The sequence below is a fragment of the Carlito syrichta genome, unplaced genomic scaffold, assembly GCF_000164805.1.
Source record: "Carlito syrichta isolate Samal-C Ts95f unplaced genomic scaffold, Tarsius_syrichta-2.0.1 Scaffold304529, whole genome shotgun sequence".
NCBI classification, from domain to species: domain Eukaryota; kingdom Metazoa; phylum Chordata; class Mammalia; order Primates; family Tarsiidae; genus Carlito; species Carlito syrichta.
In genome coordinates this window covers 15,187-41,496 of record NW_007248625.1, presented here as the reverse complement: position 1 = coordinate 41,496, position 26,310 = coordinate 15,187, and the positions used below count along the sequence as shown (strand labels likewise).

Sequence of the window (26,310 nt, the reverse complement as noted above, 5' to 3'; positions counted from 1 at the left end):
GCATCTGAGCAAAGAAAAAAAAGGTAGAAAAGCAGAATATCAGAGAGAGTCCAGTGCAGTACTCTGAATGACAGGCAACTTACGACTTCTAAGAAAAGAAAATCCCTCAAAAACCTTTCACCTGCGTTATTTCTTCACAGAGAACATGCTGAGTACAGGTTCAAAGTCTATTCCTTTAGATATCATTGAGAATGACAGCATAATTCCAAAACAGCAAAGCTTAGAGAGGTCTCTAAGAGATCCCTGACATTCACAAGAGCTGGGTTCTCACACTGGGCTTACAGTTACTTCTAATAGTTTACAGATGTTGCAGTATCCAACTCTCTTCCACTTCTAGGAGCATAGGATGATTGCACTCCCACTCTCCTGTTCACTTCAAGTAAAGAGGGGTAACGTGACTGGTTCGGGTTGTGGGAGAAACTGATATGTGTTGCTTTGTGTCTGGAACAATTCATTTCTAATGAAGGACCCTCTGTTAAAAGTATGGAATGGTGAGCTAGCACATGGAGGATAACTGCCCTGAAGAGTTGCCTGAATTCACAGTAGACATTGCGTGAATGAGAAATAAACTTTGCTAAGTGACTAAGACCTGGAGATAACTGATATCACTTGATACACTCTCGTTGCATTTATTTTCCCTCATTGCAACCATCTGTTGACTTATCTGCCTTCTTACCTAACTCAAGAGCTTCAGAAGGGTTTTTACTCAGATGGTGCTCACTAAACATTTTTTTGTGTGTGAATGGATGAATCTTACCACATATTTGCCAGATTGGAACATGATATGGAATTAATCTGTTTAGGCTGCTATAACAAAATGCCTTAGAGTGGATAATTTATTTTAAAAACATACATTCGTCACTCACAGTTGTGGAGATTGGGAAGTCCAAGATCAAGATGCCAGCAGATTCAGCGTCTGATGAGGGCCCATTTTCCACAGATGGTTCCGTCTGTGTCCTCACATGACAGAAGGATCTAGGAAGCTTGCTCAAGCCTCTTTTATAAGGGCACTAATCCTACTCATGAGGTTGTAACCTTCATGATCTAATTATCTCCCCAAGACCCCATCTTCTAATACCATCGCCTTGAGGGTGATTATTTCAACAAAGGAATTTTGGGTAGATGCAAACATTCAGACCACAGAAGATACCCTGAGAAGTGAAGTTATTCCACTACTGAGTTTCCTTTTTCTTGCCTCTGGCAACCCTGTGTGCTTTGTTGCAATCCAATTACCCTTCCCACTCCACCACACCTCAAACAGAGCCCAAGCCAAGGCAGCCTACTCCAGCCCAACAAAGCCCATCCCAGCTTACCAAATTCATCCTTACACTAAATTAACCAAGTCCCACTCCAGCCCAGAATACCTGACCCCAGCGGAGCATGCCAGTAACACAGCTAAGAGCAGGAAAACCCACACAAGACCTAATGTATGTATATTATGGGGTTGGTTACTGCAGTCTATAGTACTATTTCTTTTCTCTCAAGGAGAGGTAAGGAACACATCTACTCCATCTGGACCATATTAGCTTACTCATCCAGTCCTGGGTTCTGGCCCAAATATACTTTAGCTCTTGTTAATTTCCCACTTTCCAGAACCATCCTTTAGACCTAATATACTGTGCCCCTACTCAGGCACTAATGTGTTCACTATACTCAAGGCCACTGCACTCATCCAGAAACATTCCATTTCAGAAGAGATGATGAGTATCATCTAATAATAATCAACACTATAATCAATTCACCGAGAGACACAATTTACTCCCAAGCTTAATCAGCAAATAGCATGTCTCTAAAACTAAAGCTGTGTTTTAAATAGCTGGGTTCTCATCTAGAGCACAGGCTTCCCTCAGAGTTATTTCTGTACTTGAAGGAGAAGACACAAAACTTCAGAACCCAGAATGTGCTTTCTAAAGGCTTGTTCCTTCACACACATTGCCAGGTTCATTGGCTGGAGAAGCAAGTGCTCATATACTTACAGTGTGGTATAATGACCTCTAATTGTCCTACCACCAAGTACATAAAACAAATTAAATCCGTCAATGGGTGGGACCACAATTATATTTGAATCCAGTATTCCAGTCTTGACATTCCAGATACAGAACAACTTTCTACATCAACATAATTATAAAATTGTAAGACAGCCATACAGACTTCCAACATCTACAGAAAGGGAGAAGAGAGACAGTAAAGAAAGCCTACAAAATTGATGGGCATAATGGGACAGAAGAGTTCATAAGTAGGATGGCTTAATGGCAATTACAATTGCAAAGTGACCAAAGAAGGTCTTCCATCCACAATGCCTCTTCCTCCTGCTCCCCAGCCTAGTCCAGTTTCTAATGCCACTAGTGGTAAAGTTAAGTGACAAGAGGCTGCTTTAGTTCCAAGAGGAGAATGGAGTCACTGTAGGAAATGGCTATAGCAAAGAGCCTTGGGCTGGAAGGAAAGGCTTGGGTTCTGGATCTCTGCTCCTGATTTGCTGAATGGATTACATAATGGTTTCCTTTAGGCCGATCCCTTGCCTATGTATAATGAGGGTTTTGGATCAGTCAAATTCTTAATGTTCTCTCTTCTCTAACTAGTATCTCTGACTGTAGGACCAAGCAAGAAGCATCTGACTAAAGTTTCTCAATAGTAACAAGAGATAATGCTTTCTCTGCTGGCTGAGGAAGGTAGGAGGGTTTATGCAAATCTGGTGGTGACTCTTCTCTCTAACTTGTTCACTTTCTTTGTAAAGGCAGTCATTGATTGCCAATAAAGAAATAGTGTGGGGAAGTTTGGTCTAGTAGCTGGTTTGGAAAGAGTCTGGCAGGTAAGAAATTAGACCAGAGGAAGTGGTATAAAACAAATGGAAGGGGGAAAGAAGGGAAGAGGAGAGAGATCATTAGAAGAGGATAGAGTACCATATGTTCTCACTCATAAGTGGAACTTGAACAATTATAATACTATAAGAAAGCGTTTGGCAGTAATGGGAAACTGTCAGGGGAGAGGGGGTGGGATTGGCAGTTGAGGGAGACTGGTAGGGGAGAGAGGGGCATACCTCATCAACAAGGGTACCTGCATAATCAATGTTTGCATACCTAACCCTGAATCATACCCCACATCTTCATAATAAAAATAATAATAATATTAAAAGAAAAAAGAAGTGGATTGGAGGAAAAAGCAGGAGAGAATGAATGGGAAGAAAACAAAGAGTCTAGACAGAAATAGAAAGGGAATGAGAAGAGGAAATAAACCTAATTACCTAGAGAGCTAGAGAGCAAGAGATGGCAAAAGTGAGACAGAAAGGGAAACCAAGAGAGACAAATGCAAGAGATAAAAAGAGACAATGACAATGCTCTTTTCACCAGAGGAGCCAGAAATCCCTCATATAATCAGGTGTGGAAAAGGGATTGTTACTTGGATCCTGGTAGCATGAGAGGACAGACTCTGAATTTATGGTACTATCCTTAGGCCTCTGGCCCTCTACTCCAAAGACAGGGGAAAATAAGGATATTTGACATGACTTCAGCATTCTACATAGGGACCCGTATTTGGGGATGACTAGCCCTATTTTCTGACTAGGAAATCCAGCTGCCCTAGGGCAAATACCTGACAACACATAGAAAAGAACCTTGCAGAAGTATGGCAAAATGCAGCCATAAAAAAGAATGAGATCATGTCTTTTTCAGCAATATGGATGGAGCTTAAGGTCATTCTCCTAAGTGAACTAACTCAGAAGCAGAAAACCAAATACCATATGTTCTCATTTATATGTGGGAGCTAAGCAGTGGGTACTCATTGCTATAAACATGAAAATAATAGACACTGGGGACATCAAAGTAAGGGGAAATTAGAAAGAGGGGCAAGTGTCTACAAGCTACCTATCAGATACAATGTTCACTATTCAGGAAATGGGGACACCAGAAGTCCAATCCCCCGCCAGTATGTAATATGCCCATGTAACAAGCACACACTTGTACGCCTTAAAATCTAAAATTTAAAAAAAGAATTACAGTACAGTGCTTAAAAGCATGACTAGCTCGGGTTTGGATTTAGGCTCTGCCACGACCCTTTGTGTGCCTTTTTATCTGTTTCTTCAACTGTAAAATTAGAATAATGATAGCACCTACCTTAGAATTTTCTGAGGATTTAAGGAAATGATATTTAGGCTAGTAGTTAGAATGGATTCAGTTTTCAGTATGTGTTACAGCTGCTGCTTAATATTGTTTCAGAGGCTAGACCACATGAGTCACTCATAAGGCCAGGTGGGCAGAACTCAGAGAAGTTTAAGGTCCTGAGTTCAAGACGCAGAAGACAGTATCCACCCACCACTTCAGTTCCTCTTTGAGAAGGAATGATTCAGAGTTTGCTGTTTCATTTAACTAAATGCAAAGATCAGTGAATTAAGCTGAAACTGGTGAGGGCCACAGTCCACAGAGTCTAGCCCCTGTTCACAACCTTCCTAATAGAAACAAATGTAAAATATCAATTAATGAGAGATAAGAGGGGCTTTTTCCTCTTTTTAACAGTTGTTTACAGATACATCTTGGTTCTTTCTTCATTTCCTTTAGGGATTTAATTCCCTCCCAGTGTTATCCTTTGAAACAAAAGGTGCATAGAATTATCTTTTCCTTTTGCAAATGTACTGTAGTATTGGAAGTGTGTGAACAGTTTTGAGTGTTCTTAATGCACTCCTATTGGTGGGGAACTCATTCGCCAGGCCTTACATTATTTTCCTTGCTGCTGATCTGAAAGAGTAAAGATAAGCCAATCAGCAAGTTATCACTGTCTTTATGTTTGTGTTGCCCATAACAAACTGTATTTTGGAGTTTAACTTCCAATACATGTCCTAGAAACCTTGAAGTCTCTCCACTGAGCAGAAACCTGTTTCAGTCTGTTCCCCAACTCTAGTTGCTCCACCCAAGCACACACATACACATTGGTCTCCTCATAGTATTCCTTGATCTCCCCTGACCCCTGCAATACAGCTAACAACAAATAAACTCTCCAGACCCATGAAACAAACTCTGCTTCCTGCTCCTTTTGAGATTTACAGGCCTTCAAAGACTTAGAGAAAGTGATTCTTGTGCCTAAGTCTGCTCTTCTTGTGTATGTCCAGACTAAATATTTCAAATTCCTTTGACTGAGTCTCCCCTCTTTTGACTTGGTTTTGAGTACCCTCACTATTCCCTGTTTATTTTATTCTTCTGGCTCAAGTAATTTGTTACTGACTCTGAAACAGGTCTGTCATAATTCTGTTAGACACATGATCATGAGTTGAATAAAATGAACAAAAGCCAGCTACACCATTTATCTCAATATGGCTCATGCCTGTAATCCCAAGACTTTGAGAAGCTTAGGTGGGACGATTGCTTGAACACAGGAGTTTAAGACCAGCCTAGGCAACATGGCAAGACCTCATCTCTACAAAACAAAGCAAAACAAAACAAAACAAATTTGGCTGGGTGTGGTGTTGCTCACCTGTAGTCCCAGCTACCTGGGAGGCTGAGGCAGAAAGATTACCTGAGCTCAGGAGGTTGAGGCTGCAGTAAACCGTGTGATCAAGCCACTGTACTCCAACCTGGGCCACAGAGTGAGACCTCAACTCAAAATAAAAATGCCCTAGATTCAATCCAGCATTACTACTTAGATTGACCTGGGACAATGTTACCAGTTCTGGAGGAAAAAAACAACAAATGTCAACTGCAAAATGACCTAGATGTTGGAAGTATCAAAGATTTGAAAGCAGTTATTAATGACTATGAAACATCACGAGGTAAATGAAAACACGTTTGAAATGAATGGAAAGTTAGAAAAAGTTCTCAGCAAAAAAAAAAAAAAAAATATTAAAAATATTAAAATAACCAATTTGGAATTTTACTAATTAAAAATTCAATTACCAAAATAAAAGATTCACTGGGTAGTCACAATAGCAGAAAGGAAATAACCAAGGAAAGGATTAGTGAACTCGAAGGGAGACTGATGGAAATTATTCAGTGTGAAGAACAGCAAGATAAATGACTGGAAAAAAATCATCCCTGTTGGACAGTATGAGGTCTAACACATAGAGCACTGAAGTTCCAAAAAAGGTGAGAAAGATATTAGTGCAGAAAAATTAATTTAGAGGAAACAGTGTTCAGAAATTTCCCAAGTTTAATAGAATACACAAATTTACAAAATGAAGAAGCTCACCAAACACTAAACAGAAAGATTAAAAGAAAATCATGCCTATACATACCATAATCAAACTGTTAAATAACAAAGAAGGAAAGATCTTGAAAGAGCTACTGGAAAATAGCATTCCATAAAGGAGAACAATGATTGGAAAGACTGAAGATATATTGTCACAAATCTCAGAGGACATAAGAGAGTAAAACAGCACCTTTAATATGCTTAAAGAAAACATCAACCCTAGAATTCTATATCCAGCAAAATATGTTTCAGGAATGGAGTAAAAATAAAGACATTCTCAGATTAAGAAAGACTAAGAATTTGTCACCACCAAAATTGTTCTAGAAGAAATTTCAAAGAATGTCCTTTAGGTTTAAGGGAAATAATGCCAGAAGGGAAATTAGACTGGCAGGAATTTTTTTTAAAAAAAGGCAACAGAAATGGCAATTCTGGGTAAACATGAAAGGCATTTTTTTCTTTTTAAGTTCTTAAAAATAGTTATGTCGTTGAGTAAAATACTACAACATTGTTTTATGTGGTTTTTAATGAATAGTAGTATAATTGATAAAACAGCAGCAACATAAAGGTCATTTGGGTGGTAAACTGACCTATGTGGCTATCAGACAACTGCAGTTTGCTAGAAGTAGAACACTATTAACTTTAAGACGACTGTTAAAGACTAGCTATAAAGACAGTAATCCCTATAACAACCAATTAGTCTCACAATATTAAAAAATAGTTCTTAAAGTAAAACAATAAAAATAGTTAAATATCTCAAAGGAAGGCAGGGAAGGAAAAATAGATAAACATAAGAACATGAGCCAAACGGAAAACAAATAATAAAATGATGAATCTAAGCACAAATATGTAAAGAAAATATATTAACTGTAGATGGTCTAAATAGACCAGTTAAAGTAGAGATTTTCAGATTAAGAGAAGACAGCCCAACATATTCTGTGTGTAAAAAGCATACTTCAGACATAAAGATACAAATAAAGTATGAATAGAAAATGTATACAACATAAACACTAATCAGAAGAGAGATGTGATGGCTATATAGATTGAGTAGCCCTCATCTGAGATGCTTGGAACCAGAAGTGTTTTGGATTTCTTTTTTTTTCAGATTTTTGAAAAATTTGCACTCACAGAATGAAATATTTTTTCGATAAGACCCAAGTCTAAACACAAAATTCCTTTATGACCCATATATACCTTATACACATATCCTGAAAGTGATTTTTATAAATGCTTTTAACAATTTTGTTCATGAAACAAAGTTTTGAGTTTTGACTACATTTTGACCATGTCCCATCACATAAGGTCACTTGTGAAATTTTTCACTTGTGGCTTCATGTCAGCACTCAAAAAGTTTCAAATTTTAGAGCATTAAGGACTTCAGATTTTCAAATTAGGAATGCTCAAACTGTATTCATATCAACAAATTCAGTTTTAAAACAAGGAGAATTATTGAAAAATAGAGAGAGATTTACAGAATTAAATCACAGATAAGGCATTACAAGGTAAATGTGTATGCATCGGAGCTTCAAAATACATGAGACAAAAACTGATAGAATTCAAAGAAGAAATAAATTCCAAATTATTGTTGAGCACCTCAATGTTTCTCTCCCAGCAATCGATAGAGCATTTACAAACAAAATGAGTAAATATATGGATGACCTGTACATTATTATCAACCAACCAAGGAGACCTACTTAACATAAATAGAACACTTCACCTACAGCAGAAGAATGTCCTTCCAAATATACTGGAATGTTCACCAAATTAGGCCACAAAACAAACTTTAACACATTTCATGAATTGTCATTATATAAGTTATGATTTGTGTTCATAAAAATAAAAATAGCAATTCATAACAAAAATATCTGGTAAAACTCTAAATATTTGAAAACTAAAGAACACTTTTCTAAATAGTCCATAAATGAAGAAGGAAGTTACAAAATATAATGAACTTGGGGGGGTGAGGTCGCATTGACAGTAGTAGATACATGCCTAGGGAATGGGGGAGCATACCTCATCAATAAGGGTACCTGTATGGTGAATATTTGTATACCTAGCCCTGAATTGTACTCCACAATTTTAAATAAAAATTAAAAGAGGAAAAAAATATATAATGAACTGAATAAACTAAAAAGACTACAAATCAAAATTGTGGCATGCATACAAGGAAATACTTAGAAGGAAACATATAGCATAAAATAACTACAGTAGCAAAGAAGATCTATTAAGACAATAATTGAAGCTACCATTTTAAGAACTAGAAATATAAAAAAAGAAGAAATTAAAAACGAAGGAAATAAAAGAAAAAAATGATAGAATAGAAATAAATGAAACTGAAAATTGAAAAACAATAGAAAAATGACCAAGAAAGAGAGAGAAAAAACCCAGATAAACACAATCAGAAATATGAAAGATCAACTCACAAATGACTCTGAAGAAATGGTAACTGCACAATGAATATTTGTATACCTAACCCGCAACTGTACCCCACAATTTTAAAATAAAAATTAAAAGAGGGAAAAAAAAAAAAGATTATCAGCGATTACTATGCACACCTATATGGAAGCAAACTTGATCACCTAAATGAAATGGAGGACTTTCTGACATCACACAACCTCCCCAGGTTGAAACAAGAAGACATTTAGACACTAAATAGACGAATATCAACCCAGGAAATTGACTCTGTCATATGAAAACTGCCTACCAAAAAAAGCCCTGGACTGGATGGCTTTCCAGCAGAATTCTGCAAAACATACAAGGAGGAGCTGACACTGATCCTATTGAAAGTATTCCAGGCAGTTGAGAAAGATGAAATTCTCCCCAAATCACTTTATGATGCTAACATCACACTGATACCCAAACCAGGTAAACACTCAACAAAAAAAGATAACTACAGGCCAATATCCCTTATGAACATAGATGCAAAAATCCTCAACTAGATTCGAGCAAATTGTATCCAAAACACATCTCAAATATCATCCTCCGTGACCAAATATGCTTCATCCCCAGGATGCAGGGCTGGTTCAACATCTGCAAGACCGTAAATGCAATTAAATACATCAACAGATGTAAAAACAAGAACCACATGATTATATCATTAGATGCAGAAAAAGCTTTTGATAAAATCCAGCATCCTTCTTGATAAAAATCCTCAAGCACCTAGGTATAGAAGGAACATACCTTAAAATAGTAAGTGCCATCTACAATAAATCCACAGCTAGCATACTGCTAAATGAACAGAAACTAGAAACATTTCCCCTCAAAACTGGAACAAGACAAGCCTACCCTCTCTCATCCCTCTTGTTCAACATTGCATTCCTAGCTAGAGCAAGTAGACAAGAGAAGGAAATCAGGGGTATCCAAATAGGAAAAGAGGAAGTTAAGTTATCCTTCTTTGCTGATGACATGATCCTATACATCAAAAATCCAAGAGAATCTGTCAGAAACCTGCTAGCACTGATAAAGAACTTTGACAAAGTCTCAAGGCACAAAATAAATGTGCACAAGACAGTTGCATTCTTATACACCAACAACAAGCAGTTGGAAACAAAATAAAAGTACAATCCCATTCACAATAGCCACCAAAAAAAAAAAAAAAGAAAAGAAAAAGAAATACCTTGGCATCTTCCTAACCAGAGAAGTGAAAGACCTTTACAATGAGAACTACAAAACACTGCTCGAAGAAATCCAAGAAGACACAAACAAAAGGAAAAATATTCCATACTCATAGATTTGAAGAATCAACATTGTTAAGGTATCCATCCTACCAAAGGCATTCTACTGATTCAACCCATTAAATAACCAACATCATTCTTCTCAGACCTGGAAATGACAATACAGAAATTCATATGAAAACATAAATGACCATGAATAGACAAAACAATCCTTAGCAAAAGAAATAAAGCAGGAGGTATCACACTTCCAGACTTCAAACTTTACCATAAGGCTACAGTAATCAAAACAGCCTGGTAATGGTACAAGATCAGGCATATGGACCAATGGAACAGGATAGAGATTCCAGAAGCAAAACCTCAATTTCTCAACCAACTCATCTTTGACAAAGTCTCCAACAGCAACCACTGGGGAGAGGAGAGCCTATTCAGTAAATGGTGCTGGGGAAACTGGCTGATCACATGCAGAAGATTGAAACAGGACCCCTACCTGTCACCATACACAAAAATCAACTCTAAATGAATCAAAGACCTAAACGTAAAACCTCAAATTATGAGAATCTTAGAAAATGCAGGAGACACTCTTATGGAAATTGGAACAGGCAACCAATTCCTGATCAAAACCCTAAGTGCCCACCCCATAAGAGATAAGATAGACAAGTGAGACCTCATAAAACTGATGAGCTTCTCCAAAGCAAAAGAAATCATCTAGAGAGCAAGGAGACAGTCCACAGAATGGGAAAAAAATTTTTCCAACTGTTATATCTGACAAAGGTCTAATATCTAGGATCTACAAGGAACTCAAACGTGCTGAAAGGAAAAAAAGAAACAGCTCCATTAGAAAGTGGGAAAAAGACATGAATAGACACCTCTCAAAAGAAGTTATACAGGCAACCAACAGACATATGAAAAAGTGCTCAACCTCACTAATCAGAGAAATGCAAATCAAAATCACATTGAGATACCCCCTAACCTCAGTAAGAACAGTCATCATTAATAAAACAAACAACAACAGATACTTGTGAGGATGTGGAGAAAAAGGAATGCTTCTACACTGCTGGTGGGAATGCAAACTAGTGCAACCTCTTTGGAAGACAGTGTGGTGATTTGTGAAAGAACTAGAAATTGACCTTCCATATGACCCAGCAATACCCCTATTGGGAATATACCCAGAGGAACTCAAGTCATTTTACCAAAAAGATACCTGCATATGGATGTTTGTTGCAGCTCTATTCACAACAGCAAAAACATGGAACCAACCCCCACCAAAACTGGACTGTATAAAAAAATGTGGTACATATGCACAATGGAATATTATTCAACCATAAAGAAAGAAAACTTATGGACTTTGCAGCAACTTGGATCGATTTAAAGTCTATCATACTGAGTGATCTATCACAGAAACAAAGAACAGAGTACCATATGTTCTCACTCATAAGTGGACCTTGAACAGTTATCATAATACTATAAGAAAGGGATTAAAGCCAGGCTCAGTGGTGGCTCAGCCTGTAATCCCGCGCCTTTGGGAGGCTGAGGTGAGTGGATTGCCTGAGCCCGAGGGTTCGAGACCTGCCTGGGCAGCGAGACCTCATCTCTACAATAAATCAAAAAATCAGCCGGGCGTGGTAGCGCATGCCTGTAATTCCAGCTATGCGGAAGCCTGAGGCAGAAGGATCGCCGGAGTCCAGAAGGTCGAGGCTGCGGTGGCCAGGAGTGGCCACTGCACTCCAGTCTGGGCGACGGAGTGAGACTCCAACTCAAACAAAAAAAAAAAAAAAAAAAGAAAGGGATTGGCAGTACTGGGAAACTGCCGGGAGAGGGGGGATGGGATTGGCATTTGGGGGAAACTGCCAGGGGAAGGAGAGGCACACCTCATCAACAAGAGTACCTGCATAATGAACATTTGTATACCTAACCCAGAATTGTACCTTACACATCTTTAAAAAAAAAGGGAAAAAAAGAAAAACAATAGAAAAAAATCAGTAAAATTTCAAATTTGTTCTTTGGTATGTGTTTACCTTATGGAATTATATAAATCAAGCTAATTAACAAATCTATAACTTCACTTATTTATCATTTTTATGGCAAGACATTTAAAATCTATTATCTTGATCATTAAAAATTAAAATATGCATATGTAAAATAAACAAAACTTCTTTTTTTGAAAAAATAATTTTTAAATGACAAAACTCCAGCAGATTAACCAGGAAACTGAAAGAAAATATAAAAATTCTGAGTATCAAGAAAAAAATTGATGTCACCCAGGTTGGCAGAGTAGGAAATTTTGGAACTCCCATGTCTCCACAAAAATAACTCGTAACTTTGGAAAAACTGTCAGAATGTACTTTTGACTTTAGAATCCAGTCAGAAACTTACAACAACCAGGGTAAAGAAAGAAGTCACTGTATTTAGGTAAAAGAATATTGTGGCATTTTACATTGCCCACCTACCATCTGTCATGCTCCAATCAGTGGCAGGTCCCTTCTTTGCACTTCAAGTGCAAGTTACTAGTACCAATACAAACCTTCTTTTCAAAAAATTGTGGTTGAGTATTACAACCAAATGGTAGCTCCCTGAAGGACTGATGACGTGGTTCACACTTGTTTCACCTAACTCGAAGCATTACCAGCACTGGGGCTGCTTTCTGAGATGTATTTGCCAAAACATGTAAAGGGAAAAGTATTGGTGGTGGCAGTCAGAGCAAGCAAAGACAGGCTGAAAGCCTGAGAAGAAAAAGGTTGGAAAAGGAGATACTTGGGTGAATAAGGACTTTTTAAAAGCTGCACATATACCAGGGAAATGATAAGGCAATGCACATGCCCAGGGTTGAACAAATGCTCAGAAAAGACTTGAGAAAACTCTGCACTTTCAACTATGAATGACCTTCAGACTTCATGCAAAAAGGAAGTGAAAGCTAAGGCAGAGTCAATTCTCCCTAAACAGATGTATAGATTGAATACAATGCCAAATAAAATCCAAGTCGGTGTTTTTGTTTTATGTTGTTGTTGTTCTTTTCGGGAGAAATTAATGAGTTGATTTTAAAATTCACATGGAAAAGCAAAGGAGCTAGAATTGCCAAAATGAATTTTTAAAAATGTGTTCTTAATTTGGATGACTCTAGTACAGGATTTCAGTGTTCCATGATTTACTATAAAAGTATACTCATCAAAACAGTGTTGTATTGGTGAACAGATAGATACATAGATCAATAGAACAGAACAAAAAGTTCAGAAATATGTCATAAATATATATGTTCAATTGATTGTTAACCATGATGATAATGCAGGGTAGAAAGTACAATATTTTCAACTATTTGTGCTAAAACAATTGGACATGAAGTCCAACTCATACTTCACATTTTATACAAAAGTTAACAAAAAATGGACGATAGCCTAAATGTAAAACCTAAGACTATAAAACTTATAGAAGAAAATATAGGGGAAATATTTATGACCTTGGGTCAAGTAAAGACTTTTTTAGATATGACACAAAAGTAAAAAAAAAAAAAAAAAAATAGAAGAGCATTGAGTTAGATTTAATCAAAATTAAAACAACTGAGAGCCCAGCTTTCACCAGTCCAGCTGCTCTCACAGCATGGCAGCTCCGGCAGGCAAGCACTTCAGCACTGGGAACCAAGTGTCATGCCAGACTTTCCAGGAGCACAGCTGCAGGGCTAGGTGGTGGCCTTCAACTACCAGTTCAAAATGCCCACTTTGAAATGTCCCTCTTTTAGTGGGAAGCCTAACCATGCAGACATCTTGCTCATAAACTTACAGTACATTCCAGAAGTGAAAATATAAATAATGATAGATCAGAAACCCCTCCTTCTCTACCTTCACTCACTGTTAGTAAGCTTGCCAGCAAAGCATGGACAGAGAAGGAATAGCGAGCCACACTAATCCCTAGGTGGCCAGCAGCTCTTTCAGATCATTCACAAGACTATTAAACACTGTAAATGGCAAAACAAACTAACATAGTATTCATGGAAGAAGTTGTTATTACTCCCCTATAGCAAGTAGAAAACTGTAAATGCAAAGAGGGGGTGTACTGATCCCTGTACTCAAAATACTTAAAAAGTATTTTAGAGATGTGGAAAGCCAAAGGATACTACATTTGTGAGCCCAGCAACCACACAAGGAGAATGCCCTTTCATCCTGGGTCCATATAATGGAGGACTCTTCCAGCTTCCAGCTTCCAGCCAAGGAGGCACTGGTAGTGGCTTCAACAGAGGCAGACCAGGGGAGGGAAGAGGTCTTACATGTCCTATTACCTTTTGTTTACAAAAGTTCAGCATTTCCAAATCTTAGACTTGAACAAGATAAACACCCAACAAAAAACAACAAGATAATAATTTAAAAGTTGAATCATTACTTGGCTAACAAACTTCATTCCACCATGTCCTTTTTACAGCACCCTTGTAAAAGAGTCACCTTGTTAATTTTATTTTTGAAAATTTCTCTCCTGTTCTGCCCCTTTACTTCTGACTTTCCTTTCCTTGTCTGCTCCTTCCATTCTATTTTTATAAGTGACTATATTTGCCTTCTGAATGATTTCAAGAAACTTTTACATCTTTTCCAAAATCCCTCTGACAATAAAAATACTTTGTTCTTCCCATCACCCATAGCCAGGCAACCAACTTGACTTAGTTCCTGGCAAGAATCTCTTACAGCAGTTTGTAGAGCCAGTGTGTACAGATGGGATTTAGCTTTGATGACTCCTGATGGCTTTTGGATGTTAACTGAGTGTGTACCAGTTTCACATTTGGCACAAACCTCAGGATTTTCCCTCTGCCTTTTGTCTTACTTCATGGTACTAGAAGAACCTCCTCACCAGTCTCAAAATAGGACAGACAGCTGCAGGAAGAACTTTTTCACATGTCACATCTCAGCTTCTTCTTGAATGATGATTTTTTTTAATAATAGAACTGAAATCTATCTACCCCAACCTCTCTTTAAATCTATATCCGAAGCCACTAGTCCAGGAAAAAACTTGGGTGACCTATTGTTTCTCTTCTCTGCCATCCTCCTACTCTTATGTCCCACCACCAGTCTCCTTAAATTTTACAAGTTTATGGTAGTTTGTATGTGTTCAGCCAATGAGCAGAAAACCAAAGAATTTCTGGACTTTAATCCACCAGTTTGTCTGGTTTGACTAACCTGCTGAGAACTAAAACTGGCACTCATTGACCCGTGCCTTTAGGCAGTATTATGGGATAGAAAACGCCACCATCTGAAAATCAGGCACCAAATGGGATGTGGGTGATGCTCATGTGACTGGCTGGAGTTTTGGGAATGGGGTGGGAGTTAACTACAATTCTTTGGCCATAACCTTTTTCTGCTTTCTTTTTTAAATTAAATAAATAGATCAAAATTAAATAATTTAAGCTTTGCCTCAAAATGAATTTTTAAAATATTGTTTAGCAAAAATAATAAAACCCCAATTTCAAAAATTGAAAAACTCTTCTTCAAAGAAACTGTTAAGAGAAAAAAAGACACTGAAAGACTGAGAGAAATATTTTCATATCACATTTCTAACAAGGGACTTCTATTCAGAATATGTAAATAACTTTCAAAATTCTACAATGATACCAAACAACCTAATTTAAAAATTTGCAAAAGATCTAAACAGAGACTTCACCAAAAAAAAAAAAAAAAAAAAATACAGGTGAAAAATAAGCATATAAATATTAAAGCAGGAAATGCAAATTATAGCCACAGTATAATACCATTAGTAGCCTATGGGAAGAGCTTCATATTTTTTTAAAAACATATAATGTCAAATGCTTGCAAGGATGTAGAGCAACGAGAATTCTTATACATTGCTGGTAGAAAAGCAAAAAGTATGCTTGAAAAACAATTTAACAACTTTGTGTAAAGTAAAACATACCCTTCCCACACAACTCAATAATCATAGCTCTAGTTATTTACCCATAATAAACATGAATTATGTCTCACAAAAAACTGCATGTGAATGGTTATAGCATCTTTATTCATAATCATAAGAACTGCAAATATTACAAATATCCTTGAACTAGTGCATCCATAAACTAAATATATCCATAAAATGCAATACTGTTCAATAAAAAAGGAATTAACTACTGATAGATGCAATAACATGGATGAATTTCAAATGCATATTACTAAGTGAAAGAGGCCAGATACAAAGGTCTATATACTATATGATTCCATTTTCATGACATTTTGGAAAGGGTAAGAGTATAAACACAGAAAACAGATCAGTGGTTCCCAGTTTTCAGGGGCTGGTGGTTAGGAAAGTGGTTGGCTTGATGGAGTTTGTGTATATCTTGACTATCTTGGTAGTTATATGATTGTATGCCACAAAGAGCAAACTATAGTGTGCATAAGTTATACATTCATTTTTGAAATATAAAGTTTAACTAAACTTTAATCTAAAAGCGAAAAAACAAGCAAAAAGACTTCCAATCAAATGAGCCTACACATCAAAACCAATGAAACAGAACATTGTACCCAGAAATTGTCCTATGAATACACAGACACTTGATATACGCAATGATAGACGTTATATATTAGCATGAAAAGAACTGATGATTAAAAAATGCACTGGGACCACAAGTGATCCGTGTGTAGAAGTACATCCCTATACTGAGTGATGTATCACAGAAACAAAGAACTGAGTGTCACATGTTCTCACTCATAAGCAGACCTTGAACAATTATTGTAATACTATAAGCAAAGGATTGGCAGTAGCAGGAAACTGCCAGAAGGGGGGCGAGGAAGCAGAATTGGCAGTAGCGGGAGTCTGCCTGGGGAAGAGGGGCTTGCCTCATCAACAAGGGTACCTGCATAATGAACATTCGTATACCTAACCCTGAGTTGTACCCCACATCTTTAAAATAAAAAAAATTAAAAGTAAAAAAAATGAAAACTTAAAAAGTAAAAGTGTATCCCTATTTCAAATCACATATAAATATTAATTTGCAAGTGAATTAAAAACCTTAAATAGCAAAAGCAATTCATGAAAGAAGGAATCTGAATACCTTCTTTCAAAATAACATAAAATATCAATAGATAATCAGGAAAATGCAAATTAAACGGAGGTACAATTTCATAGCTATTATCTAGAGACATGAGAATATCAAGTGTTGGCAAGGAAGTGAAACAGAGTACACTCACACACTGCTGGGGTGGGCTGGTGAAAACCAACACAACCATTTTGGAGAGCATTAGGCAGCATCTGCTAAAGCTTAGATGTGTATACCCTGTAACTCTGCTGTTCCACTGATAGGTCTATATTCAACAAAAAGTATTGACACATGTGCACAAAGAGACATGTATGAGTGTCCATTCAGTGTTTAAAATGTAGTTCTGTTTAGACTTAATGGTGCTAATAGGTACCTTTTGGCAAAGGGAATTCTCTATTTCTCCCAGAAATCTCCAGTAGACTCCTATACAATCACCTACAACAATGTGTTGCAAGTGAGATGGAGTCTCATTCTCTTTTGTCATAGAATGAGTTAATGCGGGGGGCCTGGCTGAACTCAGCAGAACCCAAGCTTTCTGCCTAGAATAAGACATCATTTTGCAACTCAAAATAAGCAGTTTTCCCTCCCATGTCTTTGTTACAGTTTCCCCAGTCCTTTGAGCATGTTAGGAAGAATTATATCTTCCAAATACACTGTCTGCCATGCTGTCCTTTCTTAACCTTAGTGTTAAACCAGAATGCGCTCATATTTTTTTTCACACATCAATATTAGCCAGTACCTGCTCTTTTAATTTTCTTATGAGGGACCATCCTTTGAGTTGACATATACCTACAGTGCCTCACTCTTGCTTGTTCCAGCTTTGAACAGCTCTGTCCTGTTTCAGGACCCCTTGTTTAAAAATCTATAAAACCAAGCCTTGATACTGATATCCATTGGGAAATATGGAACCTTCTATGAGAGTATGCTGTTCACTCTTATTCCTGTTTCATTCTTTACCTCTTTATACCTCATAGATGAGCTATAAAGATGCCTTCATTTAATTATATATATTTTTTATTTTAAAATGGTGGGGTACAGTTAAGTGTTAGTATACAAATATTCATTGTGCAGGTACCCTTGTTGATGAGGTATGCCCCCTCTTCCCCAGACAGATATTGACTACCGTTAATCCCACCTCCCCGCCCCCTCCCCCCGTAGTTGCCCGCCACTGTCAATCATTTTCATATAGTATTGCGGTAGTTGTTCAAGGTCCACTTATGAGTGAGAACATGTGATACTCAGATCTTTGTTTCTGCGAAAGATCACTCAGTATTATAAACTCTAATTTCATCCAGGTTGCTGTGAAATTCATGATTTTGTTTTTTTAAATGGCTGCATAATATTCCATTGTGTATACATACCACATTTTGAAAATCCAGTCCTCTTTTGATGGACAACATGGTTGGTTCCAGGTTCTTGCTGTTGTGAGCAATGCTGCGATAAACATTTGTGTGCAGGTATCTTTTTGATAGAGTGATTTGAGTTCTTCCGGGTATATTCCCAGTAGGGGGATTGCAGGGTCATATGGAGGGTCGATTTTTAGAACTTTTAGGAATAAGACGCCTTCATTTAGAACCAGAAGGCTTGAAGTTGAGTCTTGACTCTACTCTTTATTGGCTAAGTTCGCTTACTCATTTTAGTCTTAGTTTTCCTCTCTGTGAAATGGTGATATTAATATCTGCCCTCATAGGCCTATTGTGAGAATTAAACTAGATAAGAGATGCTAGATGTGAAAAAGTTCTTTGAAATTGTAAAATGCCATCCAAATGCTAGTCATTACCAGTACTAACATATCTGTTTTAGTGGAATTTTCCTGCACCTGTCTCATCACCCTCTGTGAAATTTTCTAAATATTTGAGGAAGAAAAATAGACCCATCTCCTGCGGATTGATTAGAAACTCTTAGAAGTAGTAGCCATTTTGTGGGAAAGGAAGGGTCAGCATTTCCATGAAAGGGGTATTTATTTATTTATTTAATTATTTTAAAAATATGGAGTGAGGGCTCTACTCTCAGAAATACTGATTTGACAGTCTAGATGAAACTCAGGAACTTGGGTTTCTGCAAGCCTTCTAGGTGATTTTGAGGATCGGCAAAGTTTGGAATTCACTTCTCTGGGACGCTAACAACTCCCTCCTAGTTTCCAAGGTCTCAAAGCACCTCTCAGTTACCTCTGTCTGATAAGTTTGCTTTGAACCCTGTTGACTTACAGCTACTCTCTGCCTTTATGACCAGTCCCTTCATATTGGTGTTCCAATTTACTATTTGCCTCTCAAACCTGGTATCCCTGGACCCTACATTCTGCAGCCTACAAGCCAAGTCTTCCCTAATGCTTAGCTCAGGTACCAGCTGTAAGTTCTCTCAGATAGTTAAGGAGGTGCTATTTTCAGTACTTCTGTTCCTAGCCTTGTCATGATCATACTCCAGCTAGAAATGACCTGAATGTAATTGCTGGAACTGAAACTGAAGCTTTGGCTCCAATATCTGCCATCAGCACCACTGCTATCTATCACAACTTTTGCCGGTACAACAAATTTGCTATGGAATGTACCGGTGGTACTTGTATCAGAAGCATTAGAGCTCTGGGTTCACAGAGGAACATTTTAGACTGTCTTCACAGTATTTTTGTTAAAGGTTTGGGGAGGCATAGGGGTTTGAATAGGTGGGCTGGTCAGCTAAGACGCATTCTCGGATTTTAAAGAAGCACTAACCAACATGGTTGGCAGCCTTACTCAGAAAGATGGTCATTAACTCTATTTAAGATTCCAGCAGGGAACACAGGGCTATCAGACTCAAGCTCTTTGCCCAGGCTGGAATGAGTCCCAGAAATGGGAGACATCATGAGGTCAAAAGCGTGGCTGGCAGCTCGCTTAGACTGCCTTATGAAACTGACCACAATCAAGGACACCAGGTCATCCCTGCTGCATGACATCTAGACCCACCATCTGCTAGCACCATCAGAGTAACCAGATTTCCAAATGGGACACTATGACTGTACTGCAGGTAAATAAGCCATTTCCCCCTGAAATACAAAGTTCATGGTGGTATTATCTATCCAACTGGATTAACACCTATTCTCTGCATTAGGCCATAGCCCTGTCTGTATATTGAAAAGGCATTTTCCTTTCCAGTGGCACTCACAGTATAAAATCTTGAGTATGGAGTCTTTGACTCAGGTAATATCAGTGATCGACTCAGGAACATCAAGAGGCTTCACTGACTAAACCTCCTCCCTACCTGACCTAAGGCCGCCTCCCCAGCAGACACTGCTGATAGCCATACCCTTTAGGAGATGAGGGGATAACCACAGAAAACAATAAGAATGTTCAAAAGATGACTTTATCTGTTATTTTTCTGTGTACATTTCTTCTTAGTCCTGGTCTTTTCTGTCTGCAGGTCCTGGAAGACCTATACTCCTCTACTTCACTCTAGGCTTCTACTGCCAAAGTTATATTGTTCCCATGTTATGCTGTTATTCCACTTCAATGGAGTCGAAACTTCATACCATTAATGAAGAGGTCTTGAGATACTTGAGGCAGAGAACCTACTTCTTGCTTTCCCTTAGATTTCACATCCTCATTCCCGGTAACTGGTTTCTCACTCTGCGTGGTCTACAGAAGCTGGACTGTCTGCTTGGGTTCTAACTTGCAATTTTACTCCTGGGCATTTTCTTTCAGATTTTTCTTGCCTACAGAAGCTAGAAGTTTAGTCATTCTTCTCCTAGATCAGATCCAAGAATTCTAGCCTGACTTTGAGATAGGGCCCTAACTTTATCAGAGAGAGTATTTCTGATACAGACACCTAAATAACTAACCACACAAAAGGCAAAGAAATAAGTGCTAGAGGTATCTTACCAACAGAGAAATGAGCTCTGGATAGGCAATGGTCAATTACAACTTTGGGAAATGATAATTCACATCCATGGTACTTAATCTCATGACATACTGTCTATATGTTATTTCATATGGTTTTCACAATAAACCTGTAAGGTAAGTATTTACCAATTAAACACACATTGAGAACCTATTATGGGCTAGGTAGTGTTTGGCAATTTAACAGTGAACCATGTAGTCAAAAATCTTCACTGTCCTAAAGCTTACAATCAAGTGGGGGGAAAGTAGACCAAACAGAAATAAGTTATTACAATGTAATAGATGTAACAGATACAATAAAGAAGAATGGAGTAAAAAAATTAAATCAGAAAAGTCTTCACTGAGAAGATGCCATTTAAGAAAGAAGGAACTTGTGCAAGAAATAATCCAGGTGATAGCTGATGGTGGCTCAGACCAAGTTGGTAGCACTAGAGGTGGTGGAAACTGCTCAGATTCTGGGATGTTTTGAGGACACTGCCATTCGAATTTTTTAGTGGATCAAATTTAGAAGAGTCAAGTTTCCTGAGCAGCTAAAACATATGCTTGTTATCTGCATTTTGTAGCCAAAGGAAGGACATTGAGGCTCTGAGAGGTCAAGCGACTTTCTTGAATCAGTTATACTCAAGTGACTTTTTTTTTTATTCAGCTAGAATGAGCTGAAATAAGGTTGCAAATTAAGGTATTCTAGCCCATGCAGGAAGACTTCATGGTGGAGATGGTATTGAGTTAGGTCTTGAAGAAAGAATATGCTCTTGAATGGTAAAGAGTTGTGAGAGCATCTTAGGCCAAAGTTTAGCAGTCATAGTTAGGCTGCTAAACTGCTGATGGTTCTTTTCTAGCTGGGAAAGCCAGGCCATAGGGGGGTCCCTAAGATGAGCTCTGAAGTCCTCAAAGCAGAGAAAGAGAGAGACGAATGATTCAAAAATGAGAAAGGAGGTAACAGAATCGGGCATAAGGCCAGAGGACAACAATCTAGTAAGATAGGAGACACTAGCACAAACAGGAGGATAGACAAAAGCAATACAAGATAAAAAATTTTATGCAGACATTGAGTGGGGTTGCCAGAGTTTTAGAAGGAAGTTGAGTATGAAGAACAGGAACTGGTCAGAAACAGGTATGCTTGCTAATTGAGAACACTGCTCGTCTACAGTTCAGATAGTGAAATGACAGAGTGCCCAAGACAGAACACAGAAAGGGGACAGGCACAAGAAGTATGTGCTAGACTTTGGAGGGGAAGCGAGAAACTTATAGGACTGAATTCCTGCCTTAAAGTAGCTTACTGGGGAAGAGGAAGAACAAAGGAGACAGAACACAGAATCGAGTATTGCCTACTTTGTAGCTAGAGCTACTTCTCTGAGAAATCGTTTCCAAATTTCATTATATCGGACTACGTAAGTCAGGGGTGTCCAACCTTTTGGCTTCCCTGTGCCACGCTGAGTAACCTTTTGGTTTCTTTGGGCCACACTGAGTAAAGAGAAATTATCTTGGGCTGCACATAAATTAAATAATATATTTAGTGTATATACATAATAAGACTAATCTTTAACATTTTTTTGTTATAAAGTTTCGAAAAATGAGGAACAATCTAAAACTAGTGGGCGATTTGACCTTGTTTCTGTAAAGTTTATCTATTAATATCTCAGTTGATGGAAATGGTCACAATTCTTTGTGAGTTCTCAAGGCACTCATCAGAAATGTTTGTTCGAATTTTGCTCTTCATGTGCTTCATAATTGAAAACAGCTGCTCACAAATGTATGTGCTGCCAAAAAGCGATGTCATGAATAAAGCATTATTGTGAACTTCAAAAATGAAACTATGCATGGGGTCACAAAGAAAATAAATGCTAAAAAACACATGATGTTAAAAGACTTTGTGGGGCTGAATTACTAGCTATACTGGGTCCATGAGACCTGTGGGCCACAGGTTGGACATGCCTGATATAGGTGATAGTTTGAATGACAAAAGAAACTCCACTCATTGCCTCACCTCGTGCCTCTCCTTCTAGTGTGAAGGCTTCCAGATTGTTTACCAGTGGGATAAAGGGAGACACTTGAATTTGGCAAAACTCCACTGCAGAATCCCAATAGAGCTTGACTAAAGCATTAACGCTAGCTATGACATTTGAGGAGCATAAGGGTAATGTCCTGACTCTCAAAAATGTTTTCTCCCAGGGTATATTCTGAACATCGTCTGCTGTTATTATTTCTTTCTCTCGTGTTTTTAGAAGTAGTGGTGACCATCTCGGGATAAGAAATAACCACCATGACATGAAAACACTGTTCTGGTTATCTGAAAGTGAATTTTAAGTTGTCTATGTATTATTGTTATCAAGAATGTGTGTGTGAGAGAGAGAGAGAATAGCATGATTTTTCTCACACGATAGGTGGAGAAACTGCTATGCTAATGGACAAAGCACTTATTTGAGGTTATGTGATAAATTGGCGCTGAAGCTGGGGATAAGAATGCAATCGCTTCAGCCATGACCTTGGGTATATTCCAGCTATCTAGATACATGCCTTCTTCAACAGTGGTTGGTAGCTCTCTGTTTCTCCATACTAATGGTATCCCAGGAAAGGAATGGTCTAGAGGGGAGTTACAACAGGAAGGTGTTACATTAGTAACATATTTGTGGTAACATGCAGGTCTCAGATCCATTAAAAGGAAGTCTATAAAACAGAATTGCAGCTAACATATTTACAGAAATGGTAAGCAGTTTCAAGAGTTATTATTGTAAGGTTGAGTTAAAATGGATTTTCTGTTCATTTATCAAATCAAGAGATTGACTAAAATGTTCAAATGTTGGTGATGGGTGTGAGAGTGAGGGCTTATGATTGTGTGACAAGGAAGAAGATGGGGTGTGATGTGGAATATACCCAGAAGATAAATTAGCTCAAAGGCAGTTCATAGGCAGGACGATTGCCAACATCATTGATTTGTGAAAAAAGTCAGTGTAACTTGCCTTGCTATGACTAGACACATAAGCAATATTTTGTATATCCTGACTTTTTCACCTCTCTGCGTGGGGTACCCTTTGCCATCTTCTCTGCGTAAAACAATTACATTTCCTCTAATTTACATATGTTTTCCTCTTGAAAGCATTGCCTAAATCTCTGTTTCATTGGGTACGCCTCTTGTCTTTGCTTTTTTGGTACCCCAAACATACTTTGCTTGTTGTCTTTTTCACATCCTGTCATAATTTTATATTGTTGAATTTCTACTTTTCCAACTACCTTTAGCTTCTTGAGGACTGGTATAATATATTGCTAATTTGTACCTGCCCAGAACCCAACACAAGACAAAAGATCAATAAATAATTGTTGAATTGAGTGAATGAATGAAGGGCTGGGCACTGTGGCTCAAGCCTGTGATCCTAACACTTTGGGAGGCTGAGGCAGGAGGATCTCATGAGCCCAATAGTTTGAGATCAGCCTGGTCAACGTAGCAAAACACTGCTTCTAAAATAATAATAATAATAAAAATAGCCAGGCGTGGTGGTACATGCTTGCAGTGCCAGGCGAGGCAGAAGGATCAGTTCAGCCCAGGTGTTCAAGGCTGTAGTGAGCTATGATTGCAGCACTGTACTCCAGCCTGGGCATACAGCAAGACTTTGTCCTATAAAAATAAATCAGTAGATAGATAGAGAGAGAGAGAGAGGTAGATCTCTCAAGCAGTTCTGTTCTTCAGAATACTGTCTTATTTTAAAAGTAAGATCTTACCCCTTCACCATCAAAACCTTCTGATGGCTTCAGAACATACTCTGAATAATACTCAAGTCCTTACCATGACTTATAATTTCTACATGATGTGGTTCCTGTCTACCCTCTAATTTTATGTCCGTCCTACTGAACCTCACTACACTCCACTCCCACTGGCTAGTTTTTTGTTTTGCTTTTTTGTTTTTGTTTTCTCCCTTTGACTCCAGAAGGCATCAAGGCCTTTATCACCTCAGATAAGTCACACATGCTCTTCCCTCCGCCTGAAGAACTCTGTCTGATGAACTCTCACTCACTCCTTCCCCTAAATCTGAATTAGGTCTCACTGTAATCCTATCTCACATTACAGTTTGTAATCAGAAATTGTATGACTATTTGTTTAATGTTGGTCTCTCACACAAACCGGATTGTAAATATAATAAAGTAGAAATTTTTTGTTCATTGCATTGACCAAGCTATCCTCTGCACCAAGCACAATGATTGGCACATAGCTGGTCATTCAATAAAAATGTGTTGAATAAAAAGATGGATAGGTATGTGTGTGAATGGAAGGATGTCTGGCATATCTGCCTTAAAAACTTGGGGAACCCGGAGTTGTCTGACTTGGTAATTCTTAACACTGATCAGACATAGCAGCAACCAAACTTATCAAGGCTCCATCTCCTCAGTACCTTGATATTCTTCCTATCCAGCCCCCATGTCAAACCTAATAAGGGCTTGGACCAAAAATAAACATGCTAAAATAAAATGATCAAACAAAAAAACAGTGTTTCTCTGTTGCCTGATTGTTTTGTGGTTCCATCTGTTTACCCTTTGAGCACCTGGTAATTCTCTATTTAATCACAATTTTATTTTTATTTTTGTATGTTCTAGAATATTCTTTGGTATAGAAATTAAGATATGGTTGAATGAAATTGGAGGATTCAAGGTAGATAATGAGAAGGAAATGATAAGGCAGAAAGAAAATAGCTTCCTTTCACCTCAGCCTGTAATCCCGCACTTTGGGAGGCTGAGGTGAGTGGATTGCCTGAGCCCGCGGGTTCAAGACCCACCTGGGCAACCTGGTGAGACCTCATCTCTACAATAAATCAAAAAATTAGCCGGGTGTGGTAGCGCACGTCTGTAGTTCCAGCTACTTGGAAGGCTGAGGCGGAAGGATCGCCAGAGCCCAGCAGGGCGAGGCTGCGGTGGCCGGGAGCGGCCACTGCACTCCAGTCTGGATGACAGAGTGAGACTGCAACTCAATTAAAAAAAAGCAGTGACTTCCAAACTTGGCTAACTATTAGAATCACTCAGAGTATGAAAGAAATGTGCAAAAGATACACATTTATTTTATACTTTGAGTGATTCTAATAGTTAGCCAACAACTAACTATTGCATTTCTATACACCGACAATAAACAAACAGAAACCCAAGTAAAAAGCACGATCTCATTCACAATAGTCACAAAAAAATGAAATACCTTGGCATTTTCCTAACCAGAGACGTGAAAGACCTTTACAATGAAAACTACAAAACACTGCTCAAAGAAATCAAAGATGACACAAACAAAGTGGAAAAATATTCCATACTCATGGATTGGAAGAATCAACATTGCTAAGATGTCCATCCTACCCAAGGTAACCTACAAACTCAATGCAATACCCATCAAATTATCAGCAGCATTCTTCTCAGACCTGGAAACGACAATACAGGAATTCATATGGAAACATAAATGACTACAAATAGCCAAAACAATCCTCAGGAAAAAGAAAAAAAAAACAAAAATACAAAAAAACCAAAAAAAAAAAAACCACCCCCAAAACAACAACAACAACAAATAAAGCAAGAGGTATCACACTCCCAGACTCTAAACAGGATAGAGATTGCAGAAACAAAACCTCAA

The 26,310-nt window shown here is 38.0% G+C and overlaps 1 pseudogene; it reads left to right on the top strand.

Annotated features, from left to right (window-relative positions):
• Positions 1–13,433: 13,433 nt before the first annotated feature.
• On the top strand, positions 13,434–20,424 carry LOC103262511 (annotated as a pseudogene).
• The last annotated feature ends 5,886 nt before the right edge of the window (positions 20,425–26,310 follow it).